Here is a 22852-nt window from a genome sequence, read left to right as displayed (position 1 = left end):
GGAATATCGACGCATTGGAATATTGGTGCGTTGGATATCGGCACGTTGATTACCGGCGCGTTAGATATCGGCGCGCAGGGTATCGACGCATGGAATTCTTACGCGTCGAATATCATCGCGTAGAATATAGACGCATTGAATATCGCTGCGTTGGATATTGACGCGTTGATTACCAGCACATTAGATATCAACGCGTTGGATATCAGTGCGCAGGGTATCGACGCGTTAAATTTCTACGCGTTGAATATCATCGCGCGGAATATCTACGCATTGAAGATCAGTCACTTGGAATTCGACGCGTTGGATTCAGACGTACTGAATATCGACCCGTTGGGCATTGGCCCGTTGCGTATCAACGTGTTGCATATCGACACGTTAAAGATCGACGCGCTGGATATCGGCACGCTAAAGATGGACGCGCTGGATATCAACACGTTAGAGATCGACGCGTTAAATATCACCATGCTGCGTTACGGCGCGTTGCGTTACGGTGCGTTGCATTACAACGCGTTAGATTGCGGCCCGTCGTATTATAACGCGTAGCATTCTGGCACGTTGAAATGCGGTACATAGCATTACAGTCGTTGTACTATGGTATGTAATATTATGGCATTGTTGCCGACATATGGAATTTCGGAGCGAGATATTTCTTCGAGTTATATTTCGATGCACTTCAGCACGTTGTCGAATGTTATTTCAGTGAGTTTTATTTCGACAAATTACATTTCGACGTATACCGTTGTATCGTAATTGAAATATTTTCAATTTTGTTCATAACTGAACTTGACTTTATCTGAAGTATGTTCGTAATTGAACATAACTTGACATATATTAACATAACTTCACATTATCTGAAGCATGTTTCTCATTGAATATAACTTGAAATTATCTGAAGTATATTGATAATTGAACATAACTTGACATTATCTGAAGTGTGTTCGTAATTGAACATAACTTGACATTATTTGAAGTGTGTTCGTAATTGAACATAACTTGACATAAATTGACATAACTTGACATTATCTGAAGCATGTTCCTTATTGAATATAACTTGAAATTATCTGAAGTATATTGATAATTGAACATAACTTGACATAAATTGACATAACTTGACATTATCTGAAGCATGTTCCTCATTGAATATAACTTGAAATTATCTGAAGTATATTGATAATTGAACATAACTTGACATTATCTGAAGTGTGTTCGTAATTGAACATAACTTGACATTATTTAAACTATGTTCATAATTGAACATCACTTAACATAAATTGACATAATTTGAACAGTGATTGCTTTGCAATAATGTACATCACAACTACGTTCTAATATCACATCCTCCTACTAATATAATTCAGATGATATATATTAAAAGTTTCCTAAAATTTTTAACGGGAAAATTCTTTGGTAGATTATTTGAATCCGGTGTCGTTACATCAGGAAGCAGCATCTCGAGCGTCAAGAACACGCCAGTGTCGAGAAGGCACTCGACGTGTTCCCGGTGATTAGACGAACGAAGCACTCTCGTTTTGCCGTGCTTATCACCGACCTAGCACGTGTAGACACGCGTGTGCATGACACTGATAAGGACCACGCGGACCTGTACGTTCCAGCTGGGAGACACACCGCTCTAAGGACGTGTGTGAACCTAATCTCGCATCTCTGAACGATCGCGTTCGTACGACACGACAGATCGTTATATTATAGATCATCGTAACCCTTCGCGACTAGACGAGTATTATGGTAATTAACTTCGATACACGACTACGGAATTCCTTGGCTGATGGAGCGGGAAATTATAATTAAACTCAGGAAGTATTTGTCTACTGTTCATCAATTTATAATTGTGTTATAAGGGTCTCTCATCACGTACATTTATTTTTATCACAACGATGATCTTAAAATTCTTTAGAGTTCTTTAACCTCTTTGAGGTTACAAAAAGAAACGACTTTAATTTTTACTGAAAGAAAAAGAGTTTAATTTTTTACTGTAATTTTTTTTTAATTTTAAACGAATTTGTGATATAAGAAATACATAGATACATGTGTGATAATAATCACACACGTAGATCGATGAAGAGTTAAAAGAGTAATTAAACGTCCACGTGAAAAGTTCCCGAAGAGACGAAAGTTTGAGAAAGAAAATTTTTCTTTTGAAACTTGCAATTTCCCTTGTTTGCAGTATCCACAATTTTCGTTAGTTATTTCAGACTTCCAAGGGAAACTACGCAAACACAAGAATTCACTCGAATGGAATACTTTCAGTCGTGTAAAAAAAAGGATAGAAGCACGCTGTCGGGTAGTGCAACATAGTTCATTATCTCGAAGAAGCGTGGACAAAGTAAATTCCTTCAACAACTTCCTTAAATTCTTACGTGGATTTTCTTCTATTAAATATTGTGTTCTCCCGAGGCAAGAAAACAAGTTCTCCGGAGTTTTCGTTCTCGTGGTGGTAGTTCGAGGGAAACGTTCGCGAAATCGTGTCCCGTCTACGGTCTCGGCCAGAGTGCATCAAGAGCTACGGTTCGTGTTCTCGTCAAGTGCCACGATGCACTTTCAGGAACCGCAAATTGCGTTATTGCCGGGCGCACGGGGGAACGGCGGCAGTAATCGATAGAGAACGATGACATATTGCCTTCCCTTATACTTCTTTTTCTCGACATTGCGAAAACCAACTTGTCTCTTTGTGAAACGTTTGTTCTCGCTGATCGAATCGTCAACTTACAAATATATTCTAAAGTTGCAACATAGTAGCAATGTAGAAATTCCACGCGTGGGAATTCGATGCGCAGAAATTCGACGCGTAGAAATTCGACGCGTAATAACTCGACGCGTAATAATTCCACGCGTAGGAATTCGACGCGTAGGAATTCCACGCGTGGGAATTCGACGCGTAAAAATTCGACGCGTAATAATTCGACGCGTAGGAATTCCATGCGTAGGAATTCGACGCGTAAGAATTCCACGCGTGGGAATTCGACGCGTAAGAATTCCACGCGTAGAAATTTGACGTGTAGGAATTCGACGCGTAGTAACTCGACGCGTAGGAATTCGATGCGCAGAAATTCGACGCGTAATAATTCGAAGCGTAGGAATTCGACGCGTAATAACTCGACGCGTAGAAATTCCACGCGTAGAAATTCGACGCGTAGGAATTTGACGCGTAGGAATTCCACGTGTGGGAATTCGACGCGTTGGAATTCCACGCGTAAAAATTCGACGCGTGGGAATTCGACGTGTAGAAATTCGACGCGTTGGAATTCCACGCGTAATAACTCGACGCATAGGAATTCCACGCGTAAAAATTCGACGCGTGGGAATTCGACGCGTTGGAATTCCACGCGTAAAAATTCGACGCGTGGGAATTCGACGCGTTGGAATTCCACGCGTAAAAATTCGACGCGTGGGAATTCGACGTGTAGAAATTCGACGCGTTGGAATTCCACGCGTAATAACTCGACGCATAGGAATTCCACGCGTAAAAATTCGACGCGTGGGAATTCGACGCGTTGGAATTCCACGCGTAAAAATTCGACGCGTGGGAATTCGACGCGTTGGAATTCCACGCGTAAAAATTCGACGCGTGGGAATTCGACGTGTAGAAATTCGACGCGTTGGAATTCCACGCGTAAAAATTCGACGCGTGGGAATTTGACGTGTAGAAATTCGACGCGTTGGAATTCCACGCGTAATAACTCGAGCATAGGAATTCCACGCGTAATAATTCGACGCGTAGGAATTCCAGGCGTAGAAATGACACTATTGGAATTATTACTGATCGTATATTCGCTGACGAATATATTCTAAAGTTGCAACATAGTAGCAATGGATCAAAATTTTCAAATAAAAAAAAATTTACAATCGATGTTATAGACTATAGATAGATGTCATTTCCCTAAAGCAACGAAGTCTCCTGAGAGAGTGGAGAATCTCCCTCCTTCCGTGGTTTTACTTTTGCATTTAAAAACGTGATAATTCCGCATTCGCGTTACTTCCATATGTTACAAATTCATAGACATCCGTAGTCCACTCATCATTAATTTAATTGTTCCTAGGGAATAAATGTATCGCAGAGAAGTGCGCGTTCCGTCCACCTTCCGTTCCTGAATTATTAAGACTCCCCGTTTTAACAGGGGGGTACTCGCGCTTCGTGCTTTTCGTATGATATGGCTTTCGAATAACAATCGCAGATGCAGTTTAAAACACATTTAAAAGTATGATACGAATACACGATTGATATACATTAAATGGAAATAATGAATTTGAATACACGTATATTCTGGAGGAAATTATGAAATATCATTTTTAGCCGATCTGCGGCTTCCGTTTGAAGATGAAATTTATTTCATTTGTCGTGTTATGTTTCAACGAGATATTTAATCAAACGAGTTTCATTTTGTTCTGCGATAGCGGACAAAAGTTTCAAACAAAATCAACTTTCATATTTCGTGTCATTCATTTGGAGCTAAGTAGATACTCTCTTGAAAAGGAAATCATAATTTAATGATCCGCAAAAATTCAGCGAAAACATTTACGTGACAAACATGTTTGTGAAAATACAAGAATATCGTTAGGAAACTTCTGTCCTCGGTTCCAGAATCCGAGCAAAGCAAGCTTAACTTAATCATCGAATTACCAGTGCTCTAAAAGTTATACCTGCTCTATTAAATATGTACATTATTATAATATACATCTACAGACTCTAGAATCTGCCGGTGTGCCGTTACGTCAATAGCAATTAATTCACGTCAGAACTCCGTCGACCCAGTTTACCCTTCGAACTTCATCCCGCTTCTTGTCTTTTAAAGTAGTCTTCCTCGAACTTCCCGTAATATCTTGCCTTTGGGAATATTTCGACATCTCGTAAAGGTCTCACAAATACACGAATCCCGATACTCCAATCTTCTCTCTGCGCCGATAGAGAAAGACAATGGTAATTTCTGTAGTCGTTCATTTCATAACGAGGCCGAATCGACGGCGAAAAAGAGCATTTCGAGGCACGTGAAAGGAGTAATATCAGGCAGATTTCGGTTCCAGCGGTCGTTACCCTCTCTTATAAAAGCTATACTTCATTCGACGTGCATCAACACGTGGCTGCTTATCGGCGTCGAGACGCCTGATATCGGCAGGTAGTCTTGGAACACCGAAATGAAGTCGCATACTCCAGACTGAGCTCTCTTATAACGGACAAGTGTATCTCCGCATACATATTCCGAAAATTTACATTCGGATCGCGTTACAGCGCGGTGACGTTCTATGCGTTCAAATATACGGCAATATTTACTGTGTCGAACGACGCGGGAATTGTCAACGCTGCGAATCGTGGTGTGGGGAGTTACGGAACGTTGAATTACAGTGCAATGAATCGTAATTCGTCGAGTTACTACGCGTCGAACTGTTAAGTGTCGAATTATTGGGTGCTGTGTTATTACGCGTCGAATTTTTACGCGTGGAATTCCCACGCGTCGAATTTCCACGCGCGGAATTCCTACGCGTCGAATTTCTATGCGTGGAATTCCCACGCGTCGAATTCCTACGTGTCAAATTTCTATGCGTGGAATTCCTACGCGTCGAATTCCAATGCGTCGAATTTCTACGCGTCGAATTCCCACGCGTGGAATTCCTACGCGTCGCATTTCTACGCGCTGAATTCCTACGCGTGGAATTCCTACGCGTCGAATTCCAATGCGTCGAATTACTACGCGTCGAATTCCCACGCGTGGAATTCCTACGCGTCGCATTTCTACGCGTTGAATTCCTACGCGTGGAATTCCTACGCGTGGAATTCCCACGCGTCGCATTTCTACGCGTTGAATTCCTACGCGTGGAATTCCTACGCGTGGAATTCCCACGCGTCGAATTTCTACGCGTCGGATTCCCACGCGTGGAATTACTACGCGTGGAATCCCTACGCGTGGAATTCCTACACGTCGAATTATTACGCGTCGAGTTACTACGCGTCGAGTTATTACGCACCGACTTGCAATGCGTCGACTTATTACGCGCCGAATTGTAACGCGTCAAACTGCAACTCTTCATTTCGTTGTAACTTCCCTTCAAGCGAAATTAATCTTTCTAATATTTTATATTTCAAAATTGCAACATAATCTACCCAGATTTAAAAGCTAATTGACTTATAAAACTAGTCCACCCTTCAAATTGTAATTCCAGAGACAATTACGAGGCAGACTATATCTTGAATCACCATGTAAACGATTAAATGTGTACTCGATTAGGACTTAAACGATCGCAGTAATTTATAACTTGTTAAATTAACAATTTCAGAATCGAGAGACAATCCCCGTAAAATTTCTGAACGGGATATGTACCTTTCATCAGAATACCTTTGCTTGCCAGGAAAATTGATACGTTAGACTGTAAAAGCAGTTATAAAACCGGCGGGGATATATCGTCGATCTTTTTCGCCGTTGAACGTTTCGGCTCTTTTATCTATTCGAGCGCCGTTGTGCCCGCGAATGATTTGTTTGACCGTTCTGTCCTACATTTCTCGCCGGGTCTTTCAAACGAGAGGGAAACAGGTCGAATATAAACCGTTTTACTCTCCGTTTCGATACCTCTCTTTTTTTCGCATCGTTAATTACGCTTTCCACCGGGCTATCGGTCTTCTGTTTAAGCCTGAATAGACTGAAGCGAATTATCAACGAACGGAGGAGAGAGTAACTGTGCCAGTTAAAATGGAAAGATTGTCGAGATACCAAAGCGATTTGATTGAGTTTATCGTTTACAGTTTATTGGAAAATATTTTCCTATACAGAAATAGTCTTTGGTCGACCAATGGGGGATCTGGTACTCCATCATTTTTCTTTTGGTATTTCTGCGTTCGACGTAAGGGCTAACATTTTCAACATTAGCAAGAATTCTCTGGATGATTACTCGAGAAAGTTTTTTTTTATAATGATTCGAATTCCAACGCGTGGAATTCCTACGTGTCGAATTCCAATGCGTCGAATTTCTACGCGTCGAATTCCCACGCGTGGAATTTCTACGCATGGAATTCCTACGCGTCGAATTATTACACGTCGAATTCCCACGCGTGGAATACCCACTCGTGGAATTCCTACGCGTGGAATTTCTACGCGTGGAATTTCTACGCGTGGAATTCCTACGCGTCGAATTTCTACGCGTCGAATTCCCACGCATGGAATTCCTACGCGTCGAATTATTACACGTCGAATTCCCACGCGTGGAATACCCACTCGTGGAATTCCTACGCATGGAATTTCTACGCGTGGAATTTCTACGCGTGGAATTCCTACGCGTCGAATTTCTACGCGTCGAATTCCCACGCATGGAATTCCTACGCGTGGAATTTCTACGCATGGAATTCCTACGCGTCGAATTATTACACGTCGAATTCCCACGCGTGGAATACCCACGCGTGGAATTCCTACGCGTGGAATTTCTACGTGTGGAATTCCTACGCGTCGAATTCCAATGCGTCGAATTTCTACGCGTCGAATTCCCACGCGTGGAATTCCTACGCGTGGAATTTCTACGCGTGGAATTCCTACGCGTCGAAATCCAATGCGTCGAATTTCTACGCGTCGAATTCCCACGCGTGGAATTCCTACGCGTGGAATTCCAATGCGTCGAATTTCTACGCGTCGAATTCCCACGCGTGGAATTCCTCCGCCTCGAATTCCTACGCGTCCAATTATTACGCGTCGATGTACTACGCGCCGAATTCCTACGCGTAACCTAGGAATTTAGGGAACCTAGAAATTTTGGACCCCAGGAACTCAGTCATCCAGAGATTTTAGGGGATTAGAAATTTAAGGTTAGAGATGTGAAAATCTAGAAAAATTTAATATCAATATCCGTAGCAATACCAGAGACCTTTTACAGAGATCAGCAGAGTCTAAGAAGCGTACCACGTGACCAAAGACCGCCGCCATTACAGTGTCATTGCTCGCGAGCAATTAAACTCAATGATCGAAGAAACAGCGAGGGGTCAGGGATCCTACGAACGCGTCACCGATCAGAAGGGAGAACAGGGCGTCACGGCGAAAGTAGTTGTGTAAACGCGATCGTTAATGCTATGCAACAACGCTGCTCGTAAAGACAAGTATCGCTTCGGTTACCGAACACCTGAGACTGCCACTTCCGGTCCAGACAAGTTCCCGGCAGTTTCGAAACTCTGCGCGCCGTTGATGTACGAGTCGGCACGGCTGTTTTCGAAGTCACGCGTGTATACAAGAGTCAGCAGAAACGAAGAGGCGAGGAGGGAACCCGGTCTGAATTCTCGTTTCGCTCGTTTCCATTTTAAGAGGCCGCTTTCCAGTAACGCGAAACAGGAAACGTGAGAGCGAACGAGAACGTAGAAAGGGGTATGTGCGATTCGACTACCGAACAAGGATTTGATCTTCAATCTTTTGGAGTCCTGAATTAACCCCTTGCAGTTTGACATATGACAAATTACGGTCTACATGTGACACTTACGGTTCATATACGATAAATTCTACTGGAACATTTAATATATTTCAGTTTGAAGTTCAAGTCTAATTATAAGTTGTTTAGTCAAAGACCATTGAATATAAAATAGTCACATTTTTACTTTCTTTAATGATTTTAATACTACTGTAGTTAATAGTTACTTCTGACTGATGCACATGACAAACTAATCATACGGAAAGAGGTTAACGTTGGACACTGAACTTCAGGCCATGTCAGCCGTCAAAAAATAATGTACAAAATATTAAAGCAGCTATAAGTCTTAAAACACATAATCCTCAAATTATTAATAAAATTAAAATTAAACTAAATTCAAATATAAAATAAAATCATGACAAATTTGGAGGACACTGAACTTTAGGATGCATCAACCACCGGTGGCTGTCAGTGTAACATAATGTAAAGCTAAAAAATTGTTATAATTACTGAAATTTTTTTTTAAAATTGACTTAATTTTTATTTAATGCAAGATTGTATTATTAATGAATTTAAATACTTTCCATTATTTATTGCAAGGCCTGAATTTTCTTAAGAATTTGCGTGGCACTCAACGTATTTAATAAATTGTCTTATACTCAAAAATAGTAATTAGTGCGAAAATGTTAGTTTCCCCTAAATCCACCGGGGTCAGAATTAGGATTCACGATGTCCACTCGCGCCGCGATAAATCACCGCCTTAATTTCCCTTGACCGGTAAAATTATTCGACGGATGTTGCTCCGATAAATTAGCAAGAAATTTCAATGATAAAGAAAACGGAAAGAACGTGTAACGCAAAAAGGCTCATCAAAGGGTCATTAGATTTTGCAGAGGAGCGAAGTTACAAAACGCTGATGCAGCTACGTGCATAAAATCGAACAGACCGAGTATCGATTCTCTATAAAATCCGCCGCGAATATATCGAAACGTTTTCAAGGTTGCCCGTCTCCGGACGTTTCGAAGAAGCAAACCGGCCGCAAAACGAATCGTTGAAATTAAACGCGACGATTTTTATTGGCACGCCTCGATTATTCCGGAATGAAATCGTCGGACAAGATTCTGATTGCAACGTACGAACGAATGATCATCGACTTGGAAAACTGCTAATTTTATCCCGCCTTCGATACACGGCCGAGCGTAAATTATGAATCGATTACGAGCCGACATTGACTCGAATCACGGCTCGCGAGATTGCACCTTCACGGTACCACGTGTACAAGTTGCATCACGGCCAGCTGCATCGCTGGCGGATGCACCGGGATGCAACAGCTTGCACGCCTCGTTATGTCGCGTCTCTATCTAGTATCTATGCATCGACCAATCGATACTACTTCGACTTGTTCCACAAAACCGAGCGCGTATTAGACGGTGCAATCGTTATTACGCTCCTGTCGATTTTCCTTCCGATACTTCTACGTGCCGTGCATTCTACCTCTACGCTCTACATGCGACCGGGATTACACGGCTTTTATACGTTCTCCCTGAATGGGCGTTGGTTATTTTCAATTTACATTTTTTCATGTAGAAATATTGAAATTCGTGCATTTATTTTAAAACTTGTCTTTACAACTTGAACTCTGCTATTCAGCCACTGCAAAATATAGGAACTTGGTCATTTTTTATTACTTTGCTAACTTGGTAATGGAAATGTATAAAAATAAAAGTTTGAACATGTAGAAATTCGGATATGTAATAATTTGGACATGTAGAAATATTGAAACTTGTGCATTTATTTTAAAACTTGTCTTTATAACTTGAGCTCTGATATTCAGCCACTGCAAAATATAGGAACTTGGTCATTTTTTATTATTTTGCTAACTTGGTAATGGAAATGTATAAAAATAAAAGTTTGAACATGTAGAAATTCGGATATGTAATAATTTGGACATGTAGAAATATTGAAATTCGTGCGTTTATTTTAAAACTTGTCTTTACAACTTGAACTCTGATATTCAGCCACTGCAAAATATAGGAACTTGGTCATTTTTTATTACCTTGCTAACTTGTAATGGAAATGTATAAAAATAAAAGTTTGAACATGTAGAAATTCGGGTATGTAATAATTTGGACATATAGAAATATTTAAATTCGTGCGTTTATTTTAAAACTTGTCTTTACAACTTCAACTCTGCTATTCAGCCACTGCAAAATATAGGAACTTGGTCATTTTTTATTACTTTGCTAACTTGGTAATGGAAATGTATAAAAATAAAAGTTTGAACATGTAGAAATTCGGGTGTGTAATAATTTGGACATGTAGAAATATTGAAATTCGTGCGTTTATTTTAAAACTTGTCTTTACAATTTGAACTCTGCTATTCAGCCACTGCAAAATATAGGAACTTGGTCATTTTTTAATACTTTGCTAACTTGGTAATGGAAATGTATAAAAATAAAAGTTTGAACATGTAGAAATTCGGGTATGTAATAATTTGGACATGTAGAAATGCAGAAGTTCGAAAAATCTCCAACTTCATCAATTTTTAGCTTGATCTTTCAAACTTCCAATAAAGAAGCTTCCAATGAAGAAACTTATAAGTCCCGACGAACAAAAATGACAGCGATAATTTGTTTAACGAAGATAATACTTTAATTACCCAAAGACCTCTGTTCATTTAGTTCTTATCCCTTCGCCAACATCCGGGAAGAGCGGACACCCCGAACAATTGGATACGCGACGATCTAAGCGCGGAAACTAAGAAGAGGTACGAAGAGGACCCGTAAAAACGTGCTCTCTCACCAGACTGACGGCTTCGCGCCGCTTAAGCTGGCTTCCACCTCGAAACGAAGTTTCCGTGAAAAAGATGAGTTCACGCTGCTTCAGATTCTTCTCCAACTATTTTCCTATCCAATTTCTTCCGTGACTTACAAAGCTCGAGATGAACGAAGTTCATTCGCTTCGAATTACAAGCTGAATCATCTCGGGAATACAAATTAAATTCGTCTCTAATTTATTTATTTCTTCGAACATAGTTTACGTAATCAAGAAACTTTTGTTCTTTAGCTTTCGAATATAATTATGTCAGGTATGAATATCAAGGTTTTATATTCTAATGGAGAATTTTTATTTATTAGGAGCAATTTTTTTATTTTGACTCGTTGCCAGATAAGTCAGATAAGTCTGAGATTTGACCTGAGGTATTAATTCATTTGTGGTAGGATAAGTTTGCTTGAAAAGTGGATGAAGTTTGTGAGATGCGTCCATGCTTTTACAATGTATAGGATAGGAGAGTTTGACAATCGATTTACAAGTAGGCTTACGATATCAATCGTGATATCAATATTGGAATAACAATTTAAAACTAAGGACACATCTCGCAAACTTTGATAATGTTTTCAGCAAACTCTCATTCCATGAGCTCTTCTGAACTCGCTTGAAGACTGACATAACCTAGAATACTTATTTATTAGTAGAAGTAATGTCTTCGTTTATTTAATTGCATTATACCTGAACTATTCTATATTACCTTACATATTAATTCATTTCTGATAAGATAAATTGTCAAAGTCTGTAAGATATGTTCATGGTTTTTCATTATATAAGTTACAAAATGGAGTTTCGAATTAGAGTACGTCTTGAACACAGACATAACCTAAAATTCTTATTCGTTAGTAGAAATAACTTCTTCGTTTATTTAATTGTATTGCACCTGAACTATCTTATTGAACCTCATATATTAATTCATTTCTGATAAGATAAATTGTCAAAGCTTGTAAAATGTGTCCATGGTCTTACATTATATAGGTTACAAAATGGAGTTTCGAATTAGAGTTCGCTTAAACACAGACATAACCTAAAATTCTTGTTTATTAGACGAAGCAACTTCTTCATTTATTTAATTGCATTGTACCTGAACTATCCTATTTAGCCTCACATATTAATTCATTTCTGATAAGATAAATTGTCAAAGTCTGTAAGATATGTCCATGGTTTTTCATTATATATGTTACAAAATGGAGTTTCGAATTAGAGTTCGCTTGAACACAGACATAACCTAAAATTCTTGTTTACTAGAAGAAATAACTTCTTCGTTTATTTAATTGCATTGTACCTAAACTATCTTATTTAACCTCATATATTAATTCATTTCTGATAACATAAACTATAAACATTTCTCAGGTGCGTCCATAGTTATACATTGTGTAGCTTCTATAATAGAGTTTGATAATTGATTTTCAAGTAAATAAAACGTGATATAAGCATGTTTAAAAGTCATCGAACATCAAAGAATGAATCTGTCGTACCCCGATGATGCAAATGACAGTAATGCCGGTCACGTTCCGCTCAGCGTCGCGAATCCAGGATCAAAGTAACCAGCATTTTCCGAGGGAAATAGCAGCGATCGAGAGACTTTGGCCATCCTGTCTCGCTCTTTGTCGAAGCTCTTCGGTCAATTGTTTCCATCGTCTCTTTCTCTCTGTCAACCCGTAATCAGGCCAGCCAGTGTGTCTCACGAGCGAAATAAAATTACCCGAAATTACGGTGCACCTACACGCATACGTGGCTGGTAGAACGCACGCTGCACCGTTCCTTTGCTGTGTCCGAGGAGAAAATAACGACGTTAAAACCGGCTAGTAGGGGCAAACCTTCCTTCCACTATCTATGCAAATCGCGAAACGTCTGCTCATGGATTCTTGCTCGAAACAGAATCGAACAATGGAATATCGAATTCGACTAAATTTCTCTTCGACGATTTTATCGAGAAGAATCGCCATTTTACGAGTTCATGAGTTTGGATAGTTGGAGGATTTAGGAAAAATTGTTGGATTATGAGGTTTATAGTATTCTTTAATTTGCAAAATTTTTAGTAGGATCTTACAAGGGGTTTGAAGTTTGGAAAAGTTATGAAACTCGAGTTTTTCAGGATGGAAGATAGGAGGTTCTTAAGTTTGTAATTTTCCAAGCTCTCAAGGTTCTGCACTTACAAGTTTCAGTGCTCCTAAAAATTATCTCCCAAGTTTCCACGTTCTCAAATTGTGAAATAGCAAAATTTCCGTGCTCTCAAATTTTCAGATTACAGTATTACGCTTTCAAGGCCCAAAATTCCGAAATTTCCATGGTTCCAGGTTCCAAAATTGCAAAATCCACAACTTAGAATATTTCCAAGCTTCCAAATTCCTAAACTGCTACATCTCTATGGTCCTAAGTACACAAATTGCAAAATTTCCACACTCCTAGGTCTCAAATTCCAAAATTGCAAAGATCACAACTTAAAATATTTCCAAGCTTCCAAATTCCTAAACTGCTACATCTCTATGGTCCTAAGTGCACAAATTGCAAAATTTCCACACTCCTAGGTCTCAAATTCCAAAATTGCAAAATCCACAACTTAAAATATTTCCAAGCTTCCAAATTCCTAAACTATTACATCTTTATAACCCTAAGTACATCATTCACAAAATTTCCACACTCCCAAGTCTCAAATTGCAAAATTTCGCGTTAAAAATATTCCTACGACCAATGATCCACGTTCCACCTAATCGACTGATGACTAACGGAAAATCTCGATAAATAATTTTCCTCATACACTGAAAAAAATAATCGACTCTACAATAAGATTTCAGTCAAGATTAGCTTCGTAATTGAATATCCGTATAAAAAAAGAAGGCGATAAATCCTTTAGCGAACTCAATACGTTCATTACGCGCCATTTTAACATTTTCCTACACGCATTCCTGTTCACAACTGCGTTCACCGCATTAATATCATGTGTCCCGCAACACATGGCTGTATCTACTGCGTCGATCAGCTACCGTATCCATAATTGCTCTTCCAGGTACCGAATCGAGCAAAATAAATACGTTATCCATTACAGGAGTACTGAGACCACATCGCAGATTTTGCTGCATTAACTTTATAAGGTTAGGTAGTGGATACTGTAAGGCCATACAAGTTTCGTATTTTTTTTATGGTAGACTGAATGTAAGTCAAATTGAAAATTAGAGATATTGAATGTGATCAATTTACATATGATTGAATTTACAGATTAGTAATTTCTACATTTGCAAATTTTTATATTTCCAAATTTCTACATTTGCAAATTTGTATATTTCCAAATTTCTACATTTACAAATTTGTATATTTCCAAATTTCTACATTTGCAAATTTGTATATTTCCAAATTTCTACATTTGCAAATTTGTATATTTCCAAATTTCTACATTTGCAAATTTTTACATTTCCAAATTTCTACATTTGCAAATTTTTATATTTCCAAATTTTTACATTTACAAATTTGTATATTTCCAAATTCCTACATTTACAAATTTTTATATTTCCAAATTTCTACATTTGCGAATTTGTATATTTCCAAATTTCTACATTTGCAAATTTGTATATTTCCAAATTTCTACATTTACAAATTTGTATATTTCCAAATTTCTACATTTACAAATTTGTATATTTCCAAATTTCTACATTTGCAAATTTGTATATTTCCAAATTTCTACATTTGCAAATTTGTATATTTCCAAATTTCTACATTTGCAAATTTATATATTTCCAAATTTCTACATTTGCAAATTTATATATTTCCAAATTTCTACATTTGCAAATTTGTATATTTCCAAATTTCCACATATGCAAATTTTTATATTTCCAAATTTCTACATTTGCAAATTTGTATATTTCCAAATTTCTACATTTGCAAATTTGTATATTTCCAAATTTCTACATTTACAAATTTGTATATTTCCAAATTTCTACATTTGCAAATTTGTATATTTCCAAATTTCTACATTCCCTTTCCTTTTACACTTACGAAATACAGCAGGTGAGTTGAAGACTTGTTACTCTAACAAATTCGAAACCAGCAAAATGATGACTTAAACCCCCCCTAATTTCACATGGACTACAAAATATATCAATTAGAACAAAATCGAAGATGGCGACGTCCAAAAATAACCTTAGACGTGGAACAGACGTGACTTATATTCCCCGATAAAAATTCAAAACCCAGAAATGGTAAAACGTAGAATTTGAAAAGGCATGTAACAGCAGATTTGTCGAGTACGTCGATGCAGGTAAGACGATACAAGTATCGTTCCGATAAGCCGAAAGTAAGCAGATAGGATGAGTCGAATGGAGAGATAGATAAGCCGCGCATCGATATCGTGGCCAAGCCTTCGGACATTAGCGAGCAGTCCTTCAGAAATCCGGTCGAACGTGATCTGGTACGTCGACAAAAGAGGAGCGGTCGCGCGAGTCAGTCAACTTCTTGCTCGACGATCGAGAGAGCCGATCCTGGATGCGCTGATCCGATCTGTTCTTTGTACACACGATCGAGAAAGACCTTCCAGCGGATACCGGTTCCACTCGCCGAAACCGCTCTCTACGTGCTCGCTACAAAAAAAAAACCATTTTCTTTCGCTTGCGACACTGACACGGAGAAAGTTGCCGCCTCGTGTGTTTGCGTTGCACCTTTTCATTTTTATCATGCAATTTCGGCCTGATCGATGCAATCTGAATTATGCTAATTTTTTATATCAGGTGAAAGTGGCGTGAGAACGTTTTATTTGCTACATTTTTTAAATACAGGAAATTAAAGTCGAAACCTACTTTCGTTATTAATGTTACGGTCATTTTTCATAGTAAGTCTTTGTAATCGTTTATGACGAAAGTGGGGCAGGATTTTTGAGGACACAAATTCATAGAACAAAACCGTAGAGGTCGTAGGAATGAAATTTTCTTAAAAGATGCACCTTCTTTATTTTCAGTATTAAGTATTGATTGTATGTTGATCTTCGATGATATTGAATTTTGTTATTGAATTTAGCTTTCACATTATTGAGTCTGTGAATTAATGTACTAATATGATAATGTAAATTTATCATTAAATTTGTAAAATGTTAATGTAACTATTTCAGCAGCCTCTTCGTTCATGTGTGTTCATTTGAGTCTTCAAATTAATATTTTCAAGCAGCCATTTTCAGCAATGCACTCAGAAATATTAGCAAAATGAATCTGTTTTGGATCAGAAACATTAAAGCACATAAGAATTAAATTTTCTTAAAAGATGGACCTCCTTCATGTTCATTATTAAGTATTGATTGTATGCTGATCTTCGATGATATTGAATTTTGTTATTGAATTTAGCTTTCACATTATTGGGTCTGTGAATTAATGTACTAATATGATAATGTAAATTTACCATTAAATTTGTAAAATGTTGATGTAACTATTTCATGAGCCTCTTCGTTCATGTGTGTTCATTTCAGTCATCAAATTAATATTTTCAAGCTGCCACTTTCAGCAATGCACCCAGAAATATTAGCAAAATGAATCTGTTTTAGATCAGACGTTTAATACAGCTTTTTTTAAGGACACTTACAAATTCATAGAACGAAACCTTAAAGCACATGACAATTAAATTTTCTTAAAAGATGCACCTCCTTCATTTTTATTATTAAGTACTGATTATATGTTAATCTTCGATGATATTGAATTATGTTATTGAATTTAGCTTTCACATTATTGTGTCTGTGAATTAATGTACTAATGTATGTTCATTTTCAGTCTTCAAATTAATATTTTCAACGATTTTCAGCAATGAATGCAACCAGAAACATTAGCAAAATGAATCTGTTTTGGATCAGACGTTTATACAGCTGAAAGCGTAGGTTCCACAAACGAGTAAAATGTTGTTTATGTTTTAATTATTTTAATTAACTGGCCAGCTAACAATGTAGCCGACAAAAAATCGCGACGTCCCTGGTTTGCACGCTCTGTTTCTCCCTTGAGCTGTAATTATCAAGTTCTGTAGAAAGTCATGCGAATTTTATTACCTCTTCCATAAAATGGGAAGCTGTGTACATTTAATATAGATTACGTATTTATTAGGCGGGGAAGGTATTTTATTCGCGGAACTTTGATCGCTGATTCTAATTTGAGGATGAAAATACGGGAAGAATAAAAACTTGGAAAAGGCTGTAACCACATGGTTGATAAATAAGAGATTATACTCCTCCGACGTGCGCGATTGAAAATTATTAAAAGTGTTACGAGCGCTCGTCAGCCACATGGCGCGCCAGCAACACGTTAATCTCGCAATGAAACGCAACAGATAATGGCTGCCGCCATAACAGGCGCTAATCAACGCAGAAAACACGAGTTCGATATATTCCTGTTTACGTTCGGATCGCACTTGGAAACGTGTCCCTTCGAGGATAATCAGCTTCAATATTTGAGCTTTATATTCGATAATAAAAAACGTCGTTTAGTTTATCGTACACGGAGAATACACATCGATAAGAGCATCGATAAAGCCTGGTCGCTATAAATTCACCGGTGTCCCGAATGCATGATCCATTCAGTGGACTCCACGTAAGGAAACGCTTCCCATAGAAATCGCGAGAAAACGACAGCATCGTTTATCAGAGGCAAGATAAAGAGAGAGAGATACGTACACAATGATCGTCGTGTTCGATCACTCGATACGAGACTCGAACGCAAGAAACAACCTCAGAATTACCAATGAAATTCGAATTTAATCGGTTGTCAACAGGAGAATAAGCTCCATTGACGTCGGGGGAAAAAAGCGAGACATTAATCTGGTAAACTTGGAGATACTCGTGCTGGAAAACCGTTTTTGTCGCGGCTCGTGAACGTAGACCTTGTCGTTTGTAAATACTACCGTAAGTACACGACAGCCGCGCAATTTGCCCAACGAAGGAATTATCGTTGGTTAAGTCAATCAGTTTCGTCTTGGATGCTATTAATGCCGATTGATTTCCACGAAACGCTACAAGTTTCCAGGAACCTCCGACAAGGTTCAATTCAAAGCGATATTCCAATTAATATCATTATCTAAAGGATGTATTCGTAATTTAATTATACATCCTGCAATCTCAGGTAATTTCACTCTGTAGTTTCTACGTTTGCAGTAATTTGATATCTTGTGTAATGCGTTGTGAATTGATACTTTGACAGCGTTGTGTGCTGATGCGCTGTATTTCAATGCGTTGAATTTCGAGTTGTTACATTTTGTTACGAATTTCGGTACATGGACTTTCGACACACTGAACTTCATTAAATTCTAACACGTTGGATTTCAACACCCTGTATTTCGACATACTAAACTTTGATGTGGTGTATTTCAATGTGTGGAATCGCGGAGAGCTGTATTTCAATGAGCGGAATTTCAATGGATTGAACTTAGGGACTTTAAACTTCGTCCCTCTGAACTTCAGCGCGTTGAACTTGGAGGCGTTGTATTTCGACGCATGGGACTTTGATATGCTGTATTTCGGTGCGCTGAAATTCGTCATACTGTATTTCAATGCGTGGAACAATGATGTGTTAAATTTCCACTCGTGGAAATGCAGTACGTTGTAGTTCGACGAGTGGAAATTTAATACGTGGGAGTTTGACGCGCTGTATTTCCATACGTTGGAGTTCAACGTGCTGTGTACTAACGGGTAGTAATTCAACGCGTTGAACTTTGATTGCGCTGAAATTCGACGCGTGGAACTTCCATTGCGTTAAAAATCGATGCGTGAAACTTCGATGCGCGGAACTTCGATTGCGCTGTAATTCGACCCCTTGAAATTCGACACGTGGAACTCCGATTGCGCTGTAATTCGATCCCCTGAAATTCGACGCGTGGAACTCCGATTACGCTGTAACTCGACGCGTGGAACTCCGATTACGCTGTGACTCGACGCGTGGAACTTCGATTGCGCTGTAATTTGATTCCTTGAAATTCGACGCGTGGAACTCCGATTGCGCTGTAATTCGATCCCTTGAAATTCGACGCGTGGAACTCCGATTGCGCTGTAATTCGACGCGTGGAACTTCGATTGCGCTATAATTCAACGCCTTGTAATTCGACGCGTGGAACTCCGATTGCCCTGTAATTCGATCCCTTGAAATTCGACGCGTGGAACTCCGATTGCGCTGTAATTCGATCCCCTGAAATTCGACGCGTGGAACTCCGATTACGCTGTAACTCGACGCGTGGAACTCCGATTACGCTGTGACTCGACGCGTGGAACTTCGATTGCGCTGTAATTTGATTCCTTGAAATTCGACGCGTGGAACTCCGATTGCGCTGTAATTCGATCCCTTGAAATTCGACGCGTGGAACTCCGATTGCGCTGTAATTCGACGCGTGGAACTTCGATTGCGCTATAATTCAACGCCTTGTAATTCGACGCGTGGAACTCCGATTGCCCTGTAATTCGATCCCTTGAAATTCGACGCGTGGAACTCCGATTGCGCTGTAATTCGACGCGTGGAACTTCGATTGCGCTATAATTCGACGCCTAGTAATTCGACGCGTAGAACTTCGACTGCGCTGTAATTCGACACCTTGTAATTCCACGCGTGGAACTTCATCTGCTCTATAATTCGACGCCTTGAAATTCGAAGCGTGGAACTTCGATTGGGCCATAATTCGACGCATGGAACTTCAATGACCTATAATTCCATGCGTTGAAATTCAACTCTCTGATCTTTTACCTATTGCACTTCAACGCATTGAACTTCCACGCGCTGTGTTCCTATACGTTCCTTTCCCACCCATCATATACAAAATATTTCCCAACCAACTATCACACATCAACATATTATCCACCCACGCATGTATGGTCAAATATTATGCTGCCACGTGTCGAGACCTAAATAAACCGCGACGATATTTAATATAATATAACAGTTTCTGCAAGTTTTTGCAATTACACTGATTTGACAAGAAGAACAAGGCACCAGACAGGAAAAGAGACTTCAAGGTTGGTAAAAGAGAAATGGCAACAAAGCGTCCGTATATTTATGCACCTACACATTCGCGCGACCGGGTTCGAATACGAATGAACTTCTCAACCGAGAGTATGTCATTCTCCGAAAGATCTTTTCTGTTTTTTTTTTTTTTCTTTTTATTTCATCGTCCCTGCTCGTTGAAAGACTGTCAGTCGACACGAGTTCTGAAGGCTGTCGGGCAAACTCGAGTAGAGGCAAGTGCGTGTCTGCCGCTTGTTAGATGCAATCCTCGCTCGAATCACGCTCTTGCAACGAACCACGATTTTTACGAAAGATCTACGATTTTCACGAGCTACCGCACAATCTACCGCTAGTGGATTTCGTTTTAAAGGTTGCGTCGATGCAGCAACAGTTCCTTTCGCGTCAAAGACCCACCAACGCGAAGAATGATAGATCAACAAAGTTGGAAGGCGATTTCGAGCGAACGTTTCGTGATTTTTCCACTGCGTAAATCGTGCTTCGAGTACGTTTCTTTGTGCTGTTTGAAGAGTTGCGATAACAGCTTTCGTCGTGTCGAAGGATGATTAAAGAACTGAAAGAATAACGAATCAAAGAATTCGATTCGAGATGCAGTTTCGAATCCGTGTAAATTTCAAGGGACGCGCGCGATACACTTGAAATAAATGTTGTTTCGCGCGCTAAATGGATTGCAAGAACGGTGTCTCGCGTCAAAGTGATCAGAAAAGAATAATAGATCAAAGAATTTGAAAAGCTGAAATACAACAGGGACAAACATTCGATCTACTCGAAATACTGTTTCAAAGCCTAACTGGTCAAAGAGCGATAAAAATCACTGGAGATTTCTGAATAAAAAATTGCGTATACTGTTCAAAAGAAACTCTTTTATGAGGTCCATGAATTTTCCTGTTAAGCTGTACAGAAGTAAAATAATAAATGAAAAGGTTTCAAATCATGCTTTTCTTGGTTTAGGAAAAATAGAGTGCATTCGAAATAAATTTTGTTTTAGGTATTAGAACAATGATCTAATAACAAAGTGTTGATCAAAGAATTTGTTTAATGAATTAAGTTTAATAATATCTTTTAAATTAATTAGAAATCGATCAAAAATCAAAAGCGATTATCATGCTTTCCCAATAAATAGAAGTTCAGGATAAATATTATTTAATTACACTAAAAATTACAGGTGTTAAAATAAAATAAAATCCATGATCATAAATCATGATAATTTAGCATCAAACAGTAACTACAAATCAGTGGAACATGATCAACAAACTTGAGGCAGGGTTTTGAACCACGCTCTCCCACATAGAGGGAGTTACTCCCCTTTGAATACATTCTATATTACATCGAAAACTTTGAAAATTACAGTAACTTTTGCATACAGAATTAATCACAAATCACTGAACAATGCTATCGCACAAAATTTGCGACGTGATTTCGAATCATGCTTCAAGGTATAGGGAGAGTGCACCTTCCAAATAAAGTTAATGTCAAACCTTGAGTTTTGACAATGAGAGTACTTTTTGCATAGAAATCTAATTCTAAATCATTATAAAAAATCGTAAAATATTTGTCTTGAGGTTTTGAAGCTTTAGGTTTTGCAGGAGGTTTTGAAGCTTGAGGGTTTGAACCACGCTCCAAGGTAGATGGAGTTCACTACCCTCCAAATAAATTTTATCACAAATCTGTATCTTGAGAATAAAAGTACGCGTTGAAAATTAGTGCTAAATCACTAAAAAATACTATGCAAAGAACTTTTGAACCACGTTGCAAGCTAGAGAACCACCCTTTTAAATAAATTACAAATCCCGAATCTTCACCTCAGTGAAGTATCTTTCGCCTCAGAAATTAATCTCAAATCATTAAAAAATATTCCACAAAATCTGCGATGGGGTTTTGAAGCATGAGAACTAGAAGAAGACCACACTGCTCCAAATAACTGACAAACTTTACGCGACAGAAATTTTTACTGTGAAAGAAGGCACTCACCGGCGAAGATCCCCTCCAAAAGATCCGAAATTTCCCAAAGGATTCAGTGTCTCCCTCGATTTCAACACTGATCACTGTTCGTTCACGTCGATCGATGCTCACCACCACCAGATATCTATCACTAATAGCGCGTATTCGCAGGAAACAATAATCGGCATGTATGAACGGCGAACAACAGAGCAACAACAAACAACAACAACGGCACCGACAGTCACTGGTCCAGCTGGACAAGAAGCACTGACGTACTGGAGAGACACGAGTGGACGGTCGATCGACGAGAACGCGACGTCCTCGATCGACGACGAATCGACGAGTATACGCGACGCGGTTGAATCGTAACGACGAGCGAGAAAGAGTCGGTGTCCGAATGGCACAGTGGCTCGCGCGATTCTGCCGTCGTCGGCTCTCGTCGACCTTAAAGGCCGTTCGTGAGCGCCGTCGCGACGCGCGCAACACCGCGACCTCTCCGCGAAACACCGTGCTTCCCTTATCGCTGCCAAAACATTCCCGATTTCCCTTTTTTCCCACTCGATTTTCCACCTAAACCTATGCCCTTTTATTGTTCCCGATAGACCGTCGCGACACAAATTGAAATTTTTTTATCGGATTTTTGCGACGATTCGATGTTTGATGGATGGTCACGTGCTCCCTCACGATCGGCCTATTTTTCTTTTTCATTCTTGATGGCCGTTTGAAGT

General features: G+C 39.1%; 1 protein-coding gene across 2 annotated transcripts in view; it reads right to left on the bottom strand.

The window, feature by feature from the left end:
* LOC100878167 (RNA-binding Fox protein 1) overlaps positions 1-22547 on the bottom strand; it is a 341805-nt gene extending 319258 nt beyond the window's left edge. For both annotated transcript variants that reach the window (XM_076530956.1, XM_076530957.1), the window contains exon 1: positions 22155-22547. The gene's annotated coding sequence lies outside the window, so the exon portion shown is untranslated. The remainder of the gene's footprint in view (positions 1-22154) is intronic.
* Positions 22548-22852: the final 305 nt, after the last annotated feature.

This window comes from Megachile rotundata, chromosome 4 (genome assembly GCF_050947335.1).
Source record: "Megachile rotundata isolate GNS110a chromosome 4, iyMegRotu1, whole genome shotgun sequence".
Classification (NCBI taxonomy): Eukaryota; Metazoa; Arthropoda; class Insecta; order Hymenoptera; family Megachilidae; genus Megachile; species Megachile rotundata.
This window is presented reverse-complemented; position numbering and strand designations above follow the sequence as displayed.